General features: G+C 48.8%; 1 long non-coding RNA gene across 1 annotated transcript; it reads left to right on the top strand.

The window, feature by feature from the left end:
* The first annotated feature begins 4,989 nt into the window (after positions 1–4,989).
* Positions 4,990–8,043, top strand: LOC117966041 (uncharacterized). The gene is made up of 3 exons (XR_009323881.1): positions 4,990–5,027; positions 6,340–6,709; positions 7,919–8,043. It is a non-coding gene; the product is annotated as an uncharacterized LOC117966041 (long non-coding RNA).
* Positions 8,044–8,205: the final 162 nt, after the last annotated feature.

An 8,205-nucleotide genomic window follows, 5' to 3' on the forward strand; every position in this document is an offset into this window, starting at 1 on the left:
TTCAGCATTCATCTCTTAAATCTGTATTTTAAATAATTTTAATATTTTACACTAATTCAAGGCTGACCTACCAAATGCGTGTGTTGTGTTCAAGCAAGTGGGCTTTTTCAAAAAAAGATATATGTCATTGAAAAAAGGCTAAAATAATTGAATCTATTCAGTCTTGAACAAAGAAGACTACGCGGCGATCTGATTCAAGCTTTCAAAATCCTAAAAGGTATAGACAATGTCCCAGGGGACTTTTTCAACCTGAATAAAGAAACAAGGACCAGGGGTCACAAATGGAGATTAGATAAAGGGGCATTCAGAACAGAAAATAGGAGGCACTTTTTTACACAGAGAATTGCGGGAACCAACTACCCAGTAATGTTGTTGAAGCCGACACCCTGGGATCCTTCAAGAAGCTGCTTGATGAGATTCTGGGATCAATAAGCTGCTAACAACCAAACGAGCAAGATGGGCTGAATGGCCTCCTCTCGTTTGGAAACTTTCTTAATTAAAATGACCCCGCGCCCCCGCAACAATAGCGAAATTTAAAAACACCACGTCCAGATTTTGATTTAGTCAGCGAGTGAGAAGACAGGTGGATCTCGTTCTTGGAGTGACGTGGTAAGAAAATATCTGCCAGGTAAGCAAGCACAGGACGCTATGAAGCATCGACAAGCCTTCAGGTTCTTTTTTTTATTTTTTTCACTGCTGATCGGGTCTTTATTGTCTGCATTTATTTTGCTGCAGTGCCGCTGGATTCCCCTTCTTTGAACTAGCTTCACAACAAAAATCACAGAGGCGGGACTAAACACTGCAGAACTGCATTCGATTGGCTGATGTGGCGAGTTGGTTGCTAGGGTACCAATTCAGAACCTTCAGATAAAGGCAGGTTAGGACATTGAGACTAAAATTGAGTAAAAAGTGCCAATAATAATAATAATAATAATAATAATAATAATAATAAATCAATGTACCTGTTTCTTAAACTAATTGGTATATATTATTTTAATTCTGCAGACAAAACACTAAAAGAAACTTCATAAATTCATTGGCAAACGTTTCCACTAGAAGTCTTTCTCAGCGTCTTCAGTGTAAATTCAATGGCAAACGTTTCCACTAGAAGTCTTTCTCAGTGTCTTCAGTGTAAATTCAATGGCAAACGTTTCCACTAGAAGTCTTTCTCAGTGTCTTCAGTGTAAATTCAATGGCAAACGTTTCCACTAGAAGTCTCTCTCAGTGTCTTCAGTGTAAATTCAATGGCAAACGTTTCCACTAGAAGTCTTTCTCAGCGTCTTCAGTGTAAATTCAATGGCAAACGTTTCCACTAGAAGTCTTTCTCAGCGTCTTCAGTGTAAATTCAATGGCAAACGTTTCCACTAGAAGTCTTTCTCAGTGTCATCAGTGTAAATTCAATGGCAAACGTTTCCACTAGAAGTCTCTCTCAGTGTCTTCAGTGTAAATTCAATGGCAAACGTTTCCACTAGAAGTCTTTCTCAGCGTCTTCAGTGTAAATTCAATGGCAAACGTTTCCACTAGAAGTCTTTCTCATCGTCTTCAGTGTAAATTCAATGAGAAACGTTTCCACTAGAAGTCTTTCTCAGTGTCTTCAGTGTAAATTCAATGGCAAACGTTTCCACTAGAAGTCTTTCTCAGTGTCTTCAGTGTAAATTCAATGGCAAACGTTTCCACTAGAGGTCTTTCTCAGCGTCTGTAATAGAAACGCTTAAATAAACTGTGATCCAGTGCTGCAGTGACACTAAAACGTCGAATAAAAAACAGAAATAAAAAAAAAAGAAAAAATCCAGTTTTATTCTGTTTTTTGTCTCTGGCTGTCGCGTTAACCGTTACAACTGAAGTCTGAAACAAACAAAAAAGAGTCAAATCCAAAAAGGACCACGAATTCCAAATCAAAAGTCCAGTCGCTTTTTACAACGGAAACTGTGTCTGATGGTGTTATCATTCTTTATGAAACGGGAGGCTTAACCCTTCGGTCTAGTGAATGTGAAATGCGCAGTCCTGCTCTCTTCCACAAGGTGGCGAGGGCGCGTGTCTCTCCCTGTCCTCGCTCAGCTAGGCCTGGCTCTCGAAGGACACCAGCGACTGATAGAGAGTCTCCCTGGCGTGGGCCTGCCCCCCCCCCTCGCACGGCAGCGTCCGTGGCCCCTCCTAGGAGGCCCTCGATGAAATCGCAGTTCTGGTTCAGGAACAGGGCGGGGCTCTCCTGGGGGGCGAAGGCTCTCTCGGAGGGGCACGGCGGTGGAGGGGAAGGCGAGGTAGCGGCGGGCCAGGCCGGCCAGCGCTGGGAAGTGGCGCTGCTTGCCTCGCCACCAGTCCAGCGGGCTGCAGCTGCGCTTGCACAGGGGCTCCGCGATGTAGTTCTCCAGCTGCTGCTGGATCGCTGGCATGCGCTCCATGCGCTCCTCCCCCAGCAGGACGTCGTAGACGCTCGGGGGGGGGGGAGGGGGAGACCCCTGATTGTTACCGTGCGCCCCGACAACCACCGTGCTGATCCTGCAGCCTTCCCCCCAGCTTGCAAATCCTGACCCTCGAAGGAAATGCAACACATCGGGGAGCCCTCTCCTCCTTCTCCTCCTCCTTCTCCCTCCTCTCCCTCCTCCCTTTGCGCCGACAGCAGCTCCTTCACCCTCCCGTGCAGCCGGCTCCTGGCATCAGGGCTCAGGAACCTTAGCTCCTTGAAACGGGGGTCCAGGAACGAGCTGAGGACAATGGGGGCTGTCCAGCATCTTCTCCTCCTCGTCCTCCTCCTCTCCCTCTCCCTCTCCGATCCTCCAACACTTCTGCATCGCTCCCCTCATCCTCCCGATGGCTGACTGGGCCGCTTGCAACCCGCACTCCCCCAGCTGGCCGCCCCGCAGCCTGGCAGCCCCGTGCAGGCAGGGCAGCAGGGCGGAGATGGGGGCGTTGGGCTCCTCGCTGACGAACGAGGCGGCCAGCCTGACAGTCCTGAGCGCCAGGAGCAGCTCCTGAAGGAGGCGCCACTGGTGATCCGCCAGATTGGGGACGGGGGGCTGCCCCCCCCCCTCCAGCACCGAGCTGACCACCCAGCGCAGCTCCAGCAAGTCCTCGCACATGGCCAGGGTGGTGACCCAGCGAGCGGGCTGGTCCGGGGGGAGGGGAGCCTAGCCTTGCTGCTGCCCCCTGCTCCCGCCTCGTCCGGGTTCAGCAGAGCAGCTCTGCCGGGGTCCTGCTGGAAGTAAGTCACGATGACCCGGGCGGCTGCCAGAGCCTCCTGCACGGGATCCAGAGAGAGAGCCTCTGCCACACACTCCCCCAGCCACAGCGCCGCGCAAGGCAGCCCCTGCCAGCCCCTGCCAGCCCGCCAGGCCCCCGGGGGACCGGAGAGGCAGAGAGGGGCCCGGCCTGTCCAGGACCACCCCCAGGAAGGAGCTCTCGGGCAGGCCGAATTGTGCCAGCGTCCCCCCCAGAGCGTCCCACAGCCCCAGCCGCCAGTCCCGATCCACGAAGAGAACGCTGACGGTCAGGTAGCCCCCGCCGCTCTCTGTCGCCCCCCAGTGGTCGATGCACAGCACTGTAGCCCCCTGGGTCTCCTGCACCTCCTCTTTGACCTGGGGTGCGAGGGGCTGGGGCAGGGCTGGAGGGGGGGCAGGGTGGTGCTGGGGTGGGCTGTCCCGGATGCTGTGTTTTCGGACCAGGTGCTTCCGCATGGTGGTGGTGCTGTTGTGGAAAGAGAGTTGCTTCTTGCACACGTTGCGCTCCACGTGGTTCTCGCTCAGCTGCGTGTAATACTGCCACACTTTGGATTTGCGCCGGTCGGTCGAGACGGGGTACAGGGGTCCCCCCAGCCCCTCCCCCTTCCTCTTCAGGGCTGAGCTGAGGCTGCTGGCAGGCACCGGGTATGCCATTGTGGGGGGGGGGGGGGGGGGGGGGTACCTGTAGAGGGAGGAATCGGGTGATTAGAAAACCATGGGCTGAAACAGACACACAGACACCTGGAAAAACAACCGCACTGCTGACAATAACTGTGTCTTGTGAAGTGCTGCGCTTTCTGTATGAGAGGCACTATGTAAATAACTGCGCTCTGCTGAACAGTAACGGATCAAAACCAAACTCCCCGCTGTCTTGGATCTCCGTCGCTCGCTCCTCTCTTCCACACTCACCTCTGCCAAACGCTCCCACTTCCATCATTCAGTCTTCCGTTTATAATCCCTGTAAACTTTCCTCCAGCTGCTCCTCCCTCCTTAGCCCCGCCCCCCTCCCCCACTTCCACCTTCCTCAGGTGGTGGAACGACCTGCCCACGGGTATCAGGACCGCTCAGTCCCTGAGCACCTCCTCAAGACACACCTGTTGAGACAGCCTCTATAAACCTCACGTCTCTCCACTATACTGGACTATACGGCTCCCAGTCGTACCAGTGCTTGCATCAGCTTGTACTCTCACTGAACTGCTCCACACTTTGCTGTACTCCACGGCTGCTCTCAATCATAATTATACTTTCTGTATCCTGCACTTGATTTTCCTTCACGAGAGGGTTCACTGCTCTTAGTCAAACTCGCTCTGTAATTATTTAGAAGCGTTTTCTATTTTCTCATTTGAATTCGCTCACATTTTCTACGGATTTTATTGTATTTTATAACTGCTCCTATCTGTAATGTGATATTTTGAAACAACTGTAAGTCGCCCTAGATAAGGGGCGTCTGCTAAGAAATAAATAACTAATAATAATAATAATAATAATAATAATAATAATAATAATAATAATAATAATAATGCAGAATGCAGCCAATGTTAAGTAAACAACATGTTTAAATCATAAAGATATATTTCAGATAATCATATTATATATATATATATATATATTCTATTGAAGCACTGTCGAAATATTACAATGCATGTCCTCGTTATTAGAGAAAGTGAAATCTTATTCGCGTGCAGTACGCCGTCCTTGAAATTTAACACGAAATTCTCCTGTCAGGACACTGCACTCTCATTGGCTGTCATATTATTATTAATAAAACGATTAATAACCCTCTCCCGACACCGAAACCCGAACCTTAAGGTCAGTATCCTACACTGCAGCCATTACACAGCTAAAGTAGTTCATGTTTGGCAGTGAATAAGCCGTGTTTTTGTTACTTAAAAAAAAGGGACGGAGGTGCTGACCTCAGTGTCGTGACAGGAGCATTTCGTGGTACTTTTGACGCACATACAATAAGCATTTCTATATGTAAACAAGGAGGGACAATGTAAAATACATTGAAATATATATATAAGGGCAGCAGTGTGGAGTAGTGGTTAGGGCTCTGGACTCTTGACCGGAGGGTCGTGGTTCAATCCCAGGTGGAGGACACTGCTGCTGTACCCTTGAGCAAGGTACTTTACCTAGATTGCTCCAGTAAAAACACAACTGTAAAATGTGTGTGTGTGTGTGTGTGTGTGTGTGTGTGTACACCGCTTTCAAATCTCTAAACTGACAACAGGACGTTAAGTGTCCATACTTATACGATACGAAGGGTTCCGTGCGTTTCTACCGGTGGTACGAGGTGATTTCTCGTATCGTTGTGCAGCACCTACCGGTTATTAGTCGTTTTTTTGTTTTGTTTTGGTTTTTTTTGCTGCCGATGGAGAATTTTACACACCTTTCAACTGGAAACCCTTCCGCTCAAGGGACCGTCTCAAAAGTGCGCACGAATTCGTGAGAGCGATGCCGCGTCTTATTTGGTGCAGTTTACTAATAATAATAATAATAATAATAATAATAATAATAATAATAATAATAATTTATTTCTTAGCAGACGCCCTTATCCAGGGCGACTTACAAGATATCACATTATTTTTTACATACAATTACCCATTTATACAGTTGGGTTTTTACCGGAGCAATCTAGGTAAAGTGCCTTGCTCAAGGGTACAACAGCAGTGTCCCCCCACCTGGGATTGAACCCACAACCCTCCGGTCAAGAGTCCAGAGCCCTAAGCACTACTCCACACTGCTGCCAAAAAGCGAACATTGACGAATATGGGTCCAAAACAAAAAAAAAAAAAAAAACTGTCTAACTTTACTGTTTACTTACAGCAAGGCGACGTCCATGAAAATCCTCAAGAGTTTAAACTAAACAAAAAAAGGCAACATTTGTATTTTTGATATAAAAGGTTCTATATTACGTTACTGCAGTGTGGAGTAGTGACTCTGGACTCTGGACTCTTGACCGGAGGGTCGTGGGTTCAATCCCCAGTGGGGGACACTGCTGCTGTACCCTTGAGCAAGGTACTTTACCTAGATTGCTCCAGTAAAAACCCAACTGTATAAATGGGGAATTGTATGTAATAAAAACGTGATATCTGTATAATGTGAAATAATGTTTGAATAGTCGAGAACGTCACGTGTGGAGAACCGGAATCTGTCAGGCATCGCCCTACACACGTGACGGGGGAGAAGCCGGACCTGTGTGTGCGGAGCTGACGAGGGAGAGAGGAAGACAGACTGCACCGCATCTGTATATCCAGCCGGAGAAGCTTGAACCCGGGATCGGAGCCATGGACAACTCCGGGAAAGAGAAGGAGGCCCTGGCTCTCATCGCCGAGGCCGAAAAGAAGATGAAATCCTCGCAGTCCTTCTTCGCAAAACATGTTCGGGTGAGTGGAATACGGGAGCGGCCGGGCTGAGGAGCCCCAAGCCTCGGCGGAGGCAATCCAGAAAGCCCGAGGATGCGGTACTTACACTTTTGCAGGCCCTTCAGGGTACGATTAACGGAATTAAAATCAAGTAGTAACGTTGCTGTTGTAAGAACATATCACGGTTTATTAAATGAACGATTGAGGGAAACGTTTTGTATTGTTGTCTAAAAATGAACGGTCATAATAATATTCAGACACTTTGTTTGTGTTTACGTTTTGTAAGCTCGTGTACCAGTCGGAAGTGTGTGTGTGGGATTTGAAAACCCGATGTGGTTTTTTACGAACGAAATATAAAAAGCGCTTTCATTTTATATCCTAGCTCGCCAGTTAACAATTTATATAAATAAATAAATAAATAAACGCGCCGTGTTAGTAAGCTGGTACACGGTAGCACAGCCCCTGAGGCGTGTTAAGGTCTTTAACGAACAGAGTTTTTAATAGTGTGTGTGTTAGCGCACATATGAGCCCGTATGTCCTTGATAATACAGTATAGGCTTTGATTCATAATAAATAAATCAAATAAAATGGGACAGAAATCAGACTCCTGTTGCACAGCAGCGTCACCCAGTCCAGGTTTTACTACCAGCTGATCAGCCCCAGTGTGTCTAGCTAACAAGCTCAGGTGTGTCTTATTGTTAAACTCCTAGTGAAACCAGGAATGGATCACACTGCCTGATTTTGAATGATAGTTTTCTCAATGCATATATCATCATAATTATTATTATTATCAGCAGATGCATGTATTTGAAACACTTTTGTGTTGTTGCTTGTTTTTGATTGATAAAGGAAAGTGGTTGCTGAGTGTGCCTTTGATTTATATTCTCCCCCTTTCCTCTCCCTCCTCTCCCCCTCTCCTCTCCCTCCTCTCCCCTCTCCTCTCCTCTCCCTCCTCTCCCTCCTCTCCTCCCCCTCTCCTCTCCTCTCTCCTCTCCCTCCTCCCCCTCTCCTCTCCCTCCTCCCCCTCTCCTCTCCCTCCTCCCCCCTCTCCTCTCCCTCCTCCCCCCCTCTCCTCTCCCTCTCTCCCCCTCTCCTCTCCCCCTCTCCTCTCCCTCCTCCCTCTCTCCCCCTCTCCTCTCCCTCTCTCCCCCTCTCCTCTCCCCCTCTCCTCTCCCTCCTCCCCCTCTCCTCTCCCTCTCTTCTTCTCTCCTCTCCCTCCTCTCCCTCTCTTCTTCTCTCTCCTCTCCTCTCTCCTCTCCTCTCCTCTCTCTCTTCTCTCTCCTCTCCCTCCTCCCCCTCTCCTCTCTCCCTCTCCCTCTCTCTCTCTCTGTTCAGGGGGTCCTCCAAGCTGGAAGAAGCCTGTGAGATGTATGCCAGAGCAGCCAACATGTTCAAAATGGCAAAGAACTGGAGCGGTGAGGCCCCAGCCTTTCTCTGTCTCGCTGAGAGACCGTCACACTTTACCAGCGGGGGGGTGGGGGGGGGGTCAAAGTCCACGTAACCGTTATAAAAGTGTCCCATAGTAAAAGCACAGCATAGTGAAAGAAAGGTAAAGCCCATTAAAAACAAACCACGGTAAATAACCCTTATGAAATGTTCCCACAGTAAAAGCACAAGTGTGT

Source organism: Acipenser ruthenus, unplaced genomic scaffold (genome assembly GCF_902713425.1).
Source record: "Acipenser ruthenus unplaced genomic scaffold, fAciRut3.2 maternal haplotype, whole genome shotgun sequence".
NCBI lineage: Eukaryota > Metazoa > Chordata > Actinopteri > Acipenseriformes > Acipenseridae > Acipenser > Acipenser ruthenus.